Source organism: Falco punctatus, assembly GCF_963210335.1.
Source record: "Falco punctatus genome assembly, chromosome: 12".
Classification (NCBI taxonomy): Eukaryota; Metazoa; Chordata; class Aves; order Falconiformes; family Falconidae; genus Falco; species Falco punctatus.
In genome coordinates this window covers 13038313-13050906 of record NC_137592.1, presented here as the reverse complement: position 1 = coordinate 13050906, position 12594 = coordinate 13038313, and the positions used below count along the sequence as shown (strand labels likewise).

Genomic DNA, 12594 nt, shown 5'->3' with positions numbered 1-12594 from the left:
ATACAGCATTTCTTAAGTCAGTTCAGAGATTTCTAAAATAGTGAGACTCCAACAGAGAAGAGCAGGGAAGAGATTATTTGCTCCTTCTAGCATGGCTGACTAGATATGGTACTTTTTTTCCGAGCTAACAAAGCAACTGCCAGCCAGCTGACTAAACCTTGTTTCCTTACTAAGCAGTCTAAGAAACATGTGTCAATATGACTGTATGAAGACACAGAGCAAACCTCTAACACTGTTTATGATACAAGAAGTCTACAGAGTCCAGGATGCAAGAACAACGTCACCAAGTTGATTACTATATCCAAGCTGTTGGAACCGAGTGAGTTTTATTAATAACCACGTACCTTCCTAACAATAAGACAGTTTGCAGCCAACAAGCTAAATGCCTTCTTCAAAAAGAGAGTAATGGCAACACAGAAATTTCTCATCAAAAGATTTGAAACACAAATAGAAGCTCATCTGAAGAAGGTGCTATATATAAATATATACAGAACAGCAAGACAGAAAAAGGGGAAGGAGCAGTGTAAAAAAAAAATCTATCTCAAAGAAAAAGAGAGGAAAAGCATCTCACAGCTCCTGTCTTAATAAGTAATACATTAAACAAGTAACTCTGATCTTTAGTTTGCTAATATTATTTTGGTAGTTAAATATTTATTGTATGAAAGAATATGTAACACAGGATTGCAGCCACACAAATATCCCACTTCCGCAACCACAGAACACATTGCTACAATAGGACTTCAGAGAAACACACCTTACCAAAACTCATTAAGTTTGCAATGCCCATGTCTTAAGATACTATACTGTAATTCTCTAAAGCTCATGTATTTGTAGTACAACCTGTATTTTCTGCCTCAAAGAGTAAGATTACAGAAAACCCTAAAATGCGTACTTTGTGGGGATGTTATGACAAAGATTCACCATTATTTGAAAAGCAAAAAGAGCAGTGGCTTACTGTTATATATACTCCACCAAGTAGCTTTCTGGATGTGGAGATAAAATGTCTTCAGTTAATTGGTAGCATAACGTTTTGCAGTGGCTAGTTCAGGCCATCCCAAATACCTGTCACCTTCATGAGTAACCTGGAAGATACTCATTAAATTCATCCAAGCCTGTTTGCTCTGTATTTATAGAGGAAACTCATAACTATTTACTCCTTAGCATGTATTTATCAAATGTAAGGAGCTTATCAGAATTTCTTGAAGGCTCTGCTTAACTCCAATAATGATTAAAAAAATGAATAATCCTGTGGCTACATGGTAAAGCTAATATGAAGTGAAAAAAATGGTCAAGTAAGGGGAGAAAATTAAAGGTCAGGAGGTGTTAGGAAGATGGTGATCTGGAAGCTGAGACAGAGGCTTAGAGACTTGTTTTCCCTCCCCCAGTATTCAGCACTGAAAGACTGACTGCTATTGCAGTCTATAAGCACTGGTATACCAGATAACCATGCCCAAATCAGAGTTTACACCAATTTCTGAATCAATATAGTTAAGTCAGTGAAAGAATTCCAGAAGGAGCAGATTTTGAAACACAAACATGAAGCAAATTGCAAAAGAGCCTTTACTTAAGTATATATTAACCTGAGAACCACCTCTCTTATTTCGGTTCCGCAATGTGAGCTGAGAACTAGATCCAACAGAAGGATTAAAGGCCACAGCCTGGCTCCTTTCACTTCCAGTGCTTGACTCCAGGGGTGTGATTCTCAGCCTAGTCTCTCACTTCTCACCTCCTCACCCCAGAAGGTGACTGCCTAGAGCTTTCAACCTCTTTCTGCGTTCTCAATATTGAAGTCCCCGAATGCCCAACAGAAGCCTATCAGAGTCAGCACCACCTAGAAACTTTCTGCTTACGTCATTGCTAAATCCTTTTGGGATCTGTACACTAGAAATTCCTCTGCCTTGCCTGTTTTAAAAATCCTCTATTCACAACTAGCACATCACTCCCATACTAGAACAGTGCAGCCGTGATGCCCAAGCTCTTTATCCAAGGCTTCTGAACACTCCTTAAAGCTGTGAGAGATACAGGATCAATTCTTCTCATTAGTGGAAGGGTTGTAAAACTCCTGCTGTCTTGGCTGAGACTACAGAGTAGATTTTCTAGCCCCAAAACATTAATGAAATTCTATATTAAATGAAATAATGAAGTTTCTTTGGGGTGCAGGAAGAAAGCAAGCAACAGCATGACTGTATAATTTAAGAGCAGGAGCACTCACTGAAGAAGAGGGGAGAAAAAAGTGAATTCTAGTTCCTGCCCCAATGCCTACTTAAGATAAAAATATACAGACAGTCATTAGGGCAGGGCCTGGAAACCAAGAGTTTTAGGAAGGGTGGCAGCTGTTCCAGGAAGTATGTATTCATGAATTCGGTAAAACAGAGTATGAGTAAGCAAGCTAAAGTAGGCAAGACAACTGTAGCAGAGGAGATTATTATTAGTCTTTTGAGGAAGCTATTTAATGAAAAGTGTGATAAGGCTGGAATGTCATGGCTATTCTGATTTGGATGAAAAAAAAATCACTATATATCCAAACAGTAAGTTGACTTAAGCCCTAGTTTAGCAAAGATGTTCTGATGTAATTTGCCCCACCAGTAATCAGCTACGTATTTGCATAAACTGTTTTTTTTTTTACTTCCCACTAGCAACACCAGAAATTTCCAAACAAGCTCTGTGTTCAAACGCTGGGTCACTGCAAAACAAACAGGACTTACCAATGCATGCCATATGAACTAGCACCACGATTACGGATTGGATGGACTCGTTATGAATGGAAGCCTACCTGTAATAATGCTATTTCAGATTAAGGAAATTCAGTTTGGTGAGACCAGAGTTTAAGCTAGAGGAATGTTATATATTTTAAAAAACACGAACAAGAATATAGCATCAACACAAAGAATATATGCAACCTTGGGTCATGTGTCAAAAGCAGCCTCATCAACATGTTTAGCAAGCATGTAAATATACTCAGAGTCAGTCACATTCAATCTATTTGACCATGTAACGACTGACTTAAACACTAGCCTCTAAGACTGATTCCTGCATTGAAAATCATCAACCCGTTTCAGGCATGGGGAGCAAAATATACTTCAAAAGGAATGGAAAATCCTTATTCACCCCAGAGATCCTGTTGCTGCACACACTTCATGCACTCGAGATTCTCTCGCAAAAGCCCACCGCTACTCCAAGTGGAACATCTGTTTCCATAGTAGGGGTTGAAAAGAGAGGTAGTTTTAAATAGCAGTGGAAGGAGTTGTATATGGAGAGGTAATGATATACATAACATAATATCAATATATATTAGCTACCAGTATATTAAGCTTGGTATGACTTTTGTGGTAGTCCAAAGCAGATATACTGCTGAATCACTAGTATTAAATTTGTGTTAAAATGATACAGTCATATTCTGTTTGCAGGAACTAAATATATAAAGTATCTGATCAAGAATAGCTCAGGTTTCACTAATATGGCACAGATTATTATGCCTGGCAGGTTCTTGAGATGTTGCTTGAGAAACTCCAGATCATTAGTAAAGGGAATATGCATACATCACAGGTGGGACAGTACAGTGTAGAGAGTCAAACCATTTCACCTATTTGAATGTGGTCAGACGACACTGCAGCAAGGGGAGCAGTTAATTCAGAGAAGTGAGACAGCAGATGGCCACCAAAACAACCAAAGTAATTCTCAGGGGTAATTGTATTTTCTGCTGAGCTGTAAACATCAGTGTGGGTATTTCCACATGCCCACACTTTGATCCTGACCCCATACGCACTTAGAGGCAAGCTGAGCTTTCTGAAGGGACCACTCATGAGTTCAGCTCAGCAAATACTTATGCATTTGCAGAATTAATCTTTGTATCTGCTGGACTTACCACGTTTGTTTTGTCGATATTGCCAGTGCTTTTAGCTAATACTCTTTTACCTTCATTAGAAGAGAAAAATTACCCCCTGTTCCAGTGCCTCTAATATGGTAGACAGCTGGTTTGTAGATACGTTATAGCAATAACCAAACCTATTAATGAAAAAGTACTACTGCATTGGCTATTCACATTGAATAGAAAAAACGTAGAGAAAAGCAATGAACAGCAAAAATCAGAAGACTTGAGAATTTGTCTCAGCATTTTTATTCAAATACTCATGTATAAGACTCTGCCACTCCTGACTTTAAAGAAAGGTCCAACATGAAAATGTGTCTAGCAAACCGAGTGGTGAAAAGTGATTATACAACAAATACGTTAACAGAAAACATTTTGTGCAAGTTGTTTAGAATACCTGTACAAATGTTCTGTGGCCAGGCCCAGACAGCTTGGGAAAAAAGAAACCCACACAAGTACCCCTTCAGTATTTTTAAAAGTAGTTTCCTCTCTTTATTCAGGAACATCCTGGGAGTGGTTCATCTGTATAATGGCATTTTCAACTAAGGAGAGAGGCTGGCAAAACTGCCGTTACTCTTCAGCTAGGTATTTTGCTATAGAGCAGAAATATGCCCATTCAGAGAACTGGAAGGCTGCCCCCTGATCACTTCCTCAGAGTAAAGGAAAAGGATCTAACAGGAACCTTACAAGGCTCTCAGTGATGTGAGTGTGTACTGAGCTTCTGCAGAGACAGCAATGGTCACGCTGTTACCAAATCTCCTCTATTACATAATAAAAAAAATTCCAGGATGAACAATTTCTGTTAGGTATTGGACTTTCTGAAGATGCATTGATGGGAAATGCAAGGGCTGAGCACTTCCCCCAAACAAAGCATGCTGACATTTAATTAACGTACTTTCATGCCTATGCAGACCTGCTTTCACTTACATGAGCATAATGGTGGGATGGGGGGGGGGGATGGGGGGATATATTAAAAAAACTGAGCAAGTGTTTTTGTGAGGTCAGGGTATTATAAAATAAGACTGGTGGTACAGAGTTTGTGTCTTCTGCTCAAGTGCAAAATCAGTGTATGCCCAGTGGTGTTCCATGACTGCTGCTGCAGTAACAGAAGTTGCAGTCGGCATTCATCAGAAACGCCATGTAAAGTGAGGAGAGCCTGAAGACTGCAACACTCACTCGTTTCTCAAAGCAAGTAGCCCTACCAAACCGGGTTGAAATAACTGCACCCTTGAGAATCTTGTAATGTTGATCAAGTTTTCTTTATTTTGTGGACAGAGGATTTAAAAGTCTAGTCATGAGTCTTGAATTTAATTCAGAATAAGATACAGTAATGACAGCTGGAAGCTGTAAATAAAGTAGAGGCGTTTACCTTAAATTGTGCAGATCCAGGTGAGTTATTCTCCTTTACTGTAAATGACCTTAATAATTAATAGTATAGAGAAACAAAACTGAGCTGTCTTACCACATTTCTTTGAGACAATTCAGTGACCACTGTGACATATTTTCATACATTATTACCTGATGGCAAGCACTGCTATCTAATGTTTACTATGCAATCATCACTAGTTCCCTTTTATACTTAATTCCTGGGGATGCCTGAGACTAAAATCAGTTGCTCCAGAGGCAAGTATAGCTGGCTCATAATCCAGCTGATGCAGAACCATATGGCTTTATATCAGTCTTCTGCACCAACCCTGGCACAGCAGTTGTGCCATAGATAGGGAAGAAGGCGGCACAGCAGGAATGGTTTGAGCTCCTATCTATTTTCTGGTGGATTTGGGGTTTAACTTAGGTTCAAAGCATGGTCCTTCAACAGTCCTTTTCATCTGACTGGGCAGTTTGCTTAACAGACAATATTAATCACAAATATAAAATACAATGTCTGGAAACAAGCACACTGTGGCACAGTCTTACCCAAAATGCAGAATTCCTACAGTTCTCCAGTAAAAGAAAGTTGTTGTGGGATCAGAACAAAAAAGCGACAGTGGACCATTTATTCTCCCTGCACCACACAGGATGAAGACCTGGACAGAACTGAGGGGCCCCATTGCAGCCAAGGTTCCTGGGGGATTAGGGGCTCCTAAGCACAAATCCAGGCACCTCAGGACCCTCCCTGTAGGCTTGCCCCATTCATGGCATCATGTGCCATCTGCATGGGAGGGCTGCAGTGTAACCGCAGCCTGATAGTACTTCAGCTCTTGGTTCAAAGGCAGTCTACCCTCGGAGACATGAATAGGCAGGAAGCCAGGCAGATTTCTGGATTTGTGAACAATTGAAACTGATCAACATTTTCCTATAAAATTTCCAGTTAACGGGCAAAGCCATAAACTATGGTTTAAAAGAAAAATAAAAGTCTTCAGGGAGAAATAGTTTCTCTTTCTGATGCGAGAAGTCTTTGAATAAGGATTATTCTCACCATCTTTAAAGGAAGGACTGCATGATTCACTAGACCTGGCAGTGTTTACCCTCGATTCTGTTCTGAAATACAGGCTTTTTTGACTTGATGTACAACTTCCTCAACAGGATCCCACTTGTCTCTGCCTCTGCCCCTCTTTAACCTACCCCATCACACCTGGCATCCCTCAGTCTCATCACGTATCAAGCTCCATCACCTATTCATTTGTCCCCATTCCTGCTAAGTCTTCCTCCAAAAAAAGTAATGCATCTCTATGTAAATGATTGATCAAAAGTTCCTGTATATATATACCCTATACTCCAATTCTTGTGTTTTAAAGCTAAATTTCACATCATAACAGTCAAAAATTATCAGACGGGGAAATCATTCATGAAGAAATAACATTAAAAAAATTGAATTAAAAACCTGGAGATACTTAGGAGACTTACTCCCTGTTTTTAGGGAAGATTTTTTCAATCTTCACAATCTAATTATGCATTATTATCCAGAATAACTCAATTATATCTTAATCAGTGCATCTTCACTGTCTTCCTGTATTTCTCTGCTTCTACGTTTTTCTTTCCAAAAAACCTCTGCATTCACCCCCAAAAAGTAACCAGTCACAAGCAACTTTCTTCAGATTGATCCCACTGTTTTGAGGGGGTAACTGCCAATTCCTTACATAAGTAAGGAATACTAAAATTGCTCTATAGTCAAGATGCGTCATTACCTATTGACTAGCTCTACAGAGAGAGGAAAATACGTCCATCGTAAACAACCTCTTCACTCCATCGTCTGAGTAAATAAGCACCATTTTCCTTCCCTGGCTATCATGAGGACAAAACACTGTACCTGTCTTGTTTCCGCAAGAGCAAAAACAACGCTATTGTTAATCACAGGTCAGAAAAATATAGACATTCTGAGCATGAATGACTGCTTATCAATGAAGTGACAAAAATACATCTCACACTGAAGTGTTTTTACAAAAGGTCTAGGATGAAAATAGGAAAGCAGTGGCAGTTTAAGAAGAAAAAAAAAACAAAAACAGGGAAAATCACTTACTGTACTTGGTTCTGCAGAGGTATTCAACACAAACATCACCCTTCCTTGTCCAGCTGCCAAGTGCTAAAGCATGAAATGAGCAGCTGTTTCCTTCAAGCTGGGGCTGTGTGTCTTAACTAGTCACATGCCCCTCCTGATAAATCTCACTGCCGTGCCAGGAGGTCAGAATCTGAAGATCATTATTCCCCTTATTAGAAAATCCTTTTCATAACAGCAGCCTTTGCTAAAGCATTTGACTGGAACGTGGCACTATGTGCTCCATAACTTTTTTTTTTTTTTTTTAAATGACTAACACCGAATAGCAGATAAGCCTTATTCAACAGTAGGGGCAGCAAAACCGGAAAGTTAAACACATCCCTGTTAATCACTTCAGGTTTGTTTCTGACTTCACAATTTTTTGTGTTTAAATTTAGGAATTTATACCATCAGGAACCAGACAATTTAAAATGCTGTGGTATTCATAGCATCTTTAAGACCAGGACCCTCCACAAACCACACAAAATGTAAGCAATCCTGCCCTTGGGGATTAGTTGCACTTAAGTGGCAACATCACTACCTTTTGTGTTTGAATAGTAGAGCAATGAGTGCCTTATTAATACTGGAGATAATTTCAATTGTGGTATCTAGCACCCTTACAGCATGGATGATGGGGTTGCATTGTGCCAAACATTGTCTAGTCAGACTGTGATAGCCCTTCTGAGGTGGGGACTATCAGTCTAAACAGAGAGAGCAAAATGGAAAACAAAAGCATCCTTATCCTCATGTTCCCAGACGTAAAACAAATGAAAGAGAAACACTGAAGTCAAGAAACAAACCGATTCCGATGGAATTTTCCAGGGTAATATGTAGCCATAATTACTGAAATTCAACTGAAACATTGTGCCTAGTTCCCATTAGCTTGGTCACCTATTTGAAATTATTTAGGTACTTAAGGACAAAGGCATAATGGCAATGGGATTTTGAGGGTGAGATGCAAACCACCATTTTCTGAAATGCTTAATTCCCATCCCACTTGTAGGATACACTGTACCGAAACTGCAGTGGTGCTTTAATTTGGAAAGACTGCCAGGACACAGGCAATGGCCATACCTCACTATAGAATGTGGTCATGGTTACTGTTGGGTAAGCAATACACATTTTGCAAGGTTGCACGGTGTCATTGGATTATAAAGGGACATTTTCTGAAATACAACCTGCACCAACAAGCAGCAGAGATTTGAAGAAATGTAAGGGATTTGCATCACAGATTGGAGCCGGATAGGTGCCTGTTGTTAAAATTAAGTGATAATAGCACGTCTAGCTGGCACATAAATCAGAAATCAATGCAAGCCTGCAAACCACTGAAGACAAGGGCTGCTGCAAGAGAGGGTAACTCAGGTTGCTTCCTTTGACCTTACCCAGCTCCGCAAATTATATAAAGCAGCACATGGTTATGAAACCCTGCAGCCACCAGCAGCGGGGAAGGCGCCTCGTGCTCATTACCCATGCCTTTGTGGGTCTCTCCTTTCCTCAGCATCTCGACAGCTTTTCATAGCAAAACTCTCCCACGTTGCATGGACTCTCACAGCCCGGCCAGGCAGGGGCGTTCCCAGCTCGCTAGCGGACCTCGCCGACAGCCCGAGGGGTGAAGGCTCCCCGGAGACCCGCGTCCGGAGCCCCGGTGAGGGGCTTCCCACCAGCGCCGCGGTCGCTCGTCCGCCCTTCCCCTGGCGACGGGGAGGGTTTGGTGCCTTGTTTGGCCTCGTCTGCCTCCGCGCCCACACCCTGGTAACGCAGGTAAACAACGAACAACCCAGAAGGAAGCATGAGCCGAAAAATCCCGTCGGTTTACGGTTGAGGAGGGTCATTCCCGCCATGCCCCGGGGACCATGGTCCCGGCGCGGCAGCTTCCCGCCCTTCGCCGGCCGCGAGGCAGCGCGGGCGCCGCGCCCCGCCGGCCGTTAGGACCCTCTCAGGGGCCACCGCGGCGCCCTCAGCGGCGGCTCCTCTGAGGAGATTCGCCCTTTCGGCCGGACATTTCAAAGGGCAGAAGCACACTCAGTGCGAAGGGGGCACACGGTGCCGGCGCAGAGCCCGAGAGGAGCTGCGGGGAGGCCCCACAGCAACCCCCAGCGGTCTCAGGTTCCCGCTGCAGCCTCCTCGGACCCCTCACCTCGGAGGCCGGAGATGTGAATTCGTGCTTGAAACGCCTGAGTGCGGTATGATGCCAGGCCCCAGCTCTGCATTGGGAAATGAGGGATGGGCAACGGGAGGAGGAATGCTTGTGGAGTAGTAGGTTAACGGCTAGGTAAACAGCAAATGTTTGCTGCAGATGTGCAGCAGCACCATTTTGTCCCATTGCGCATCAGGCATGGGAGCGTGTCTACAAGTTGTGCCTCTTGGCGATTCTGGGAGGTTGCACTGAGGCGGCCTCCCCAAGCTGTCTTGGGAACTTACATCAGGCCTCTAAGGCGAGTGGCCCAGTGCATGGGGCTCTGTAACACTGGGGCCTTCCGAGCTGCTGAGGAGGAAAACCTCCTCAGAGGCTTTTTTATGATCTGAGGAGATTGTAAGAAAACCTCCTCAGAGGCTTTTTTACAATCTCCTAAGGAGATCGTAGGAAAACCTCCTCAGGGGCTTTTTAATGATCTCCTGAGGAGACTGTAAAAACTATGAGTTTAAAAATGAGAAATAAGGCCACGAGGAATGAGCTCGTTTAAGTTTAGGACACTTGGCGGGGTGATAATTTCAAAGAGGGACTGAGAGCTGCCTGTGCAGAACTGAGGCGGGAGCTCCTGCAGACCGTAGATGGCTGTTCACAGAGCTGGGTGTAAAATACCAGGCCTTGCTTAGAGAAAGGAGAAAGCACCCACCGTACTTTAGGGCATGGGCCGCAACCAAATTTGAAAAATGCCATTTTGTTTCCCCTAAAAGGTACTTTCATTTGAGATCAAGAGTAACAGAACCTTATATGCAGCTTTAATACTAAATTTCTTTATAGACTTTCTTACAAAATTACTCCCTGCTGATACTGAAGAAAACATGATTGAAATGTGTTCCATAGTAGTCTACCAGTCCACAAATGCCGTTAATAGTAGTTTGTCCATTTCTCTGATTATGCAATGTCAATCGTACTCTTTTACATTTATCAAGACTCTTTAATACCATTGATGAAATGCTGGTACTTGCACCATTTGAAATAGCACACAGAACAGTTACCGCTCTGCACTGAATAGCTGCCTGTTTTTACTTGGTAGTCATGCTGCACATAGGAACATAATTTGATGATAATGACTGAATGGCAATATTCCACAAACAACTTGGGATGCACTCCCTAAAAAGAAAAGGAGCCTTTGTACTTTCTGAAATGAACAGGCAAATAAATGATTTTTTATGGGTCAGTAAAATTGCCATAAACTCTGATGGCGGTTTATGCAGGAAAAAGTTTTATCAGCTCCTTGTGCTAGACAGACAGATTTGTCATTATGAAACAAAACATAGAAATAATTTGGGTATAACTCCTGAAAATAAGTCTCAAAATTTTTGTGGAGTGTTTCCTTTTTTTCTGTTCTTTCCTTTTTTGAAGAAATAACATAGCAAAAAAAGAAGCTGGCTGATGCAGATGCATTGAATATAATGTGTTCTTATATCTATCAGATGGCATCTTCTGTGTGACAAAAGCTTTGCTCTTTGTTACACAACAGTATGTTACTTTTCTTTCTGTTGAGAAAACAACTCAAAACTGGATTGAAAAGGGTACATTTTATCCTGTAGATACTGATGCCTCAGAAACTAAGAAATGAACATAGATTTCTCAGACATGCTATGAGAAATACTGAACAGGAACAACAAAAAATGAGTACAGTTAGCACTGAATTGTGATAGGGATAGGTGCACGTAAAGTTAAAATTTTAATGTTAAATAGGACAGATAGCTTTCAGAAAAGTTGCAAAGAATTAAAGAATGGATTAGTTACCCCTTTTGGTTTAGTTTGAGATCAGGAAGTTGTTTGTTTTTATTGATGCTGCATAAATGGATCCAGAGCCTCTCCTTACTATAGGAGAGGCTTTATTTCATGGCTTTTTTTAACTGTTGTTTCTCTTATCTTTTTAGATGTAATTGGCTGTCTTGCTTATGTGTCATATAATTAACCGTAGGTGCATTCATTTATAATTGATTGGTGATAGAGAGCTAATCTCAGCATCTGTGCTTTGATACTGTGCAAAATTGTGGAATATAGAGTTATTTTCTGAACATGGTGATCATGGACGGCTGTATTGTGGGCTGTCTGGAAATGTCTTTTTTTTGTTAACGTGTTCTTCTGGAGTTTATATAACAGGAGGGAAGACTCTCGATGGACATAAATGTCAGGGTACACTAACTGCAAGTCTGTGTTACTGCATTTGTTTCCTAAATGGTTGCACTATGATTTGACTGTAGCCTTTTAGAATATGTGGAATCCATAACTAATAAACAGTGCCTGGTTTGCTGGTCTACCTCACTGCCTCAGATATTATATAGCCTTCACTATCAGTAGAAGTGAATGAAAGCAGACCATGGAAGCCTTCACTAGACAGGATGTTTTATAAATACCTAAGTGTGATTAAAAAGTCTGCTATAAATAGACCAACAGCTCTTACACTAAGTTGCCAGCTAAAGGGCATCTGAAGGACATAATGGAGAGGAAATTTTGCTGAAAATACTGTATATAAGTCTCTCAACCTTACATTTAATCAGTTTACACATCTATAGGCTATGTTATACCTCTAGCAATCTAAGTCAATTCCAGGTTCTTAAATATAATGCTCTAGGGGGCACAGGACTACCACAAATGCACTATGTATGTCCTCTTTCATACTCAAGGGTACACTCAATAATCATGTTACGGCTAAGAAAGCAAGAGCTGAGAGGATAAGGCATCCTCAAATTAGGTCATCCTTCGGTATGACCCTTGATATCAGTCCTTTCTTTGCATCAGTAATAATGTGTCATAGGTGGAGCCCGTAGCAATGTCTAGAGTTAAATTTGCTGGTTGCTTTTCATCGGAAAAAAAATGCTTTTGAGTGATTTTAAGTATATGAGAATATGGTAATTTCAACTGAAATTTGATATGGTATGTACCTGCCTGAAATTTGGAGTTTGTGAATTAAACTAAAATGTCTGATAATTCCATTCTCAGAAACAATGGAGGTGGAAAATTATTGCACTCTGATAAACATTTCCTCCAAGTATGGCACTGAAAAACAGTAACACTTCTGGCTCTGAAATACAGACCTGCCTTTTGACAGAT

At 41.1% G+C, this 12594-nt stretch overlaps 1 protein-coding gene and 1 long non-coding RNA gene across 6 annotated transcripts in view; one reads left to right on the top strand and one right to left on the bottom strand.

Moving 5' to 3' along the window:
• The window catches only part of RASGRP3 (RAS guanyl releasing protein 3), a 61929-nt gene that overhangs the window by 40303 nt on the left and 9032 nt on the right, over nucleotides 1–12594 (bottom strand). For 3 of the 5 annotated variants that reach the window (XM_080408182.1, XM_080408180.1, XM_080408184.1), the window contains exons 1-2: nucleotides 7326–7452; nucleotides 3109–3188 (exon numbers count right to left, since the gene is read on the bottom strand). The exons of 1 other annotated variant lie outside the window; for it this stretch is intronic. The gene's annotated coding sequence lies outside the window, so the exon portion shown is untranslated. Of the gene's footprint in view, nucleotides 1–3108; nucleotides 3189–7325; nucleotides 7462–12594 lie in introns of those variants that run through there. One more of the 5 variants, XM_080408181.1, reaches the window with a different exon arrangement.
• LOC308071967 overlaps nucleotides 7629–12594 on the top strand; it is a 68771-nt gene continuing 63805 nt past the window's right edge. Inside the window, exon 1 of the long non-coding RNA XR_013931399.1 lies at nucleotides 7629–9523. This is a non-coding gene — a long non-coding RNA (uncharacterized lncRNA). The remainder of the gene's footprint in view (nucleotides 9524–12594) is intronic.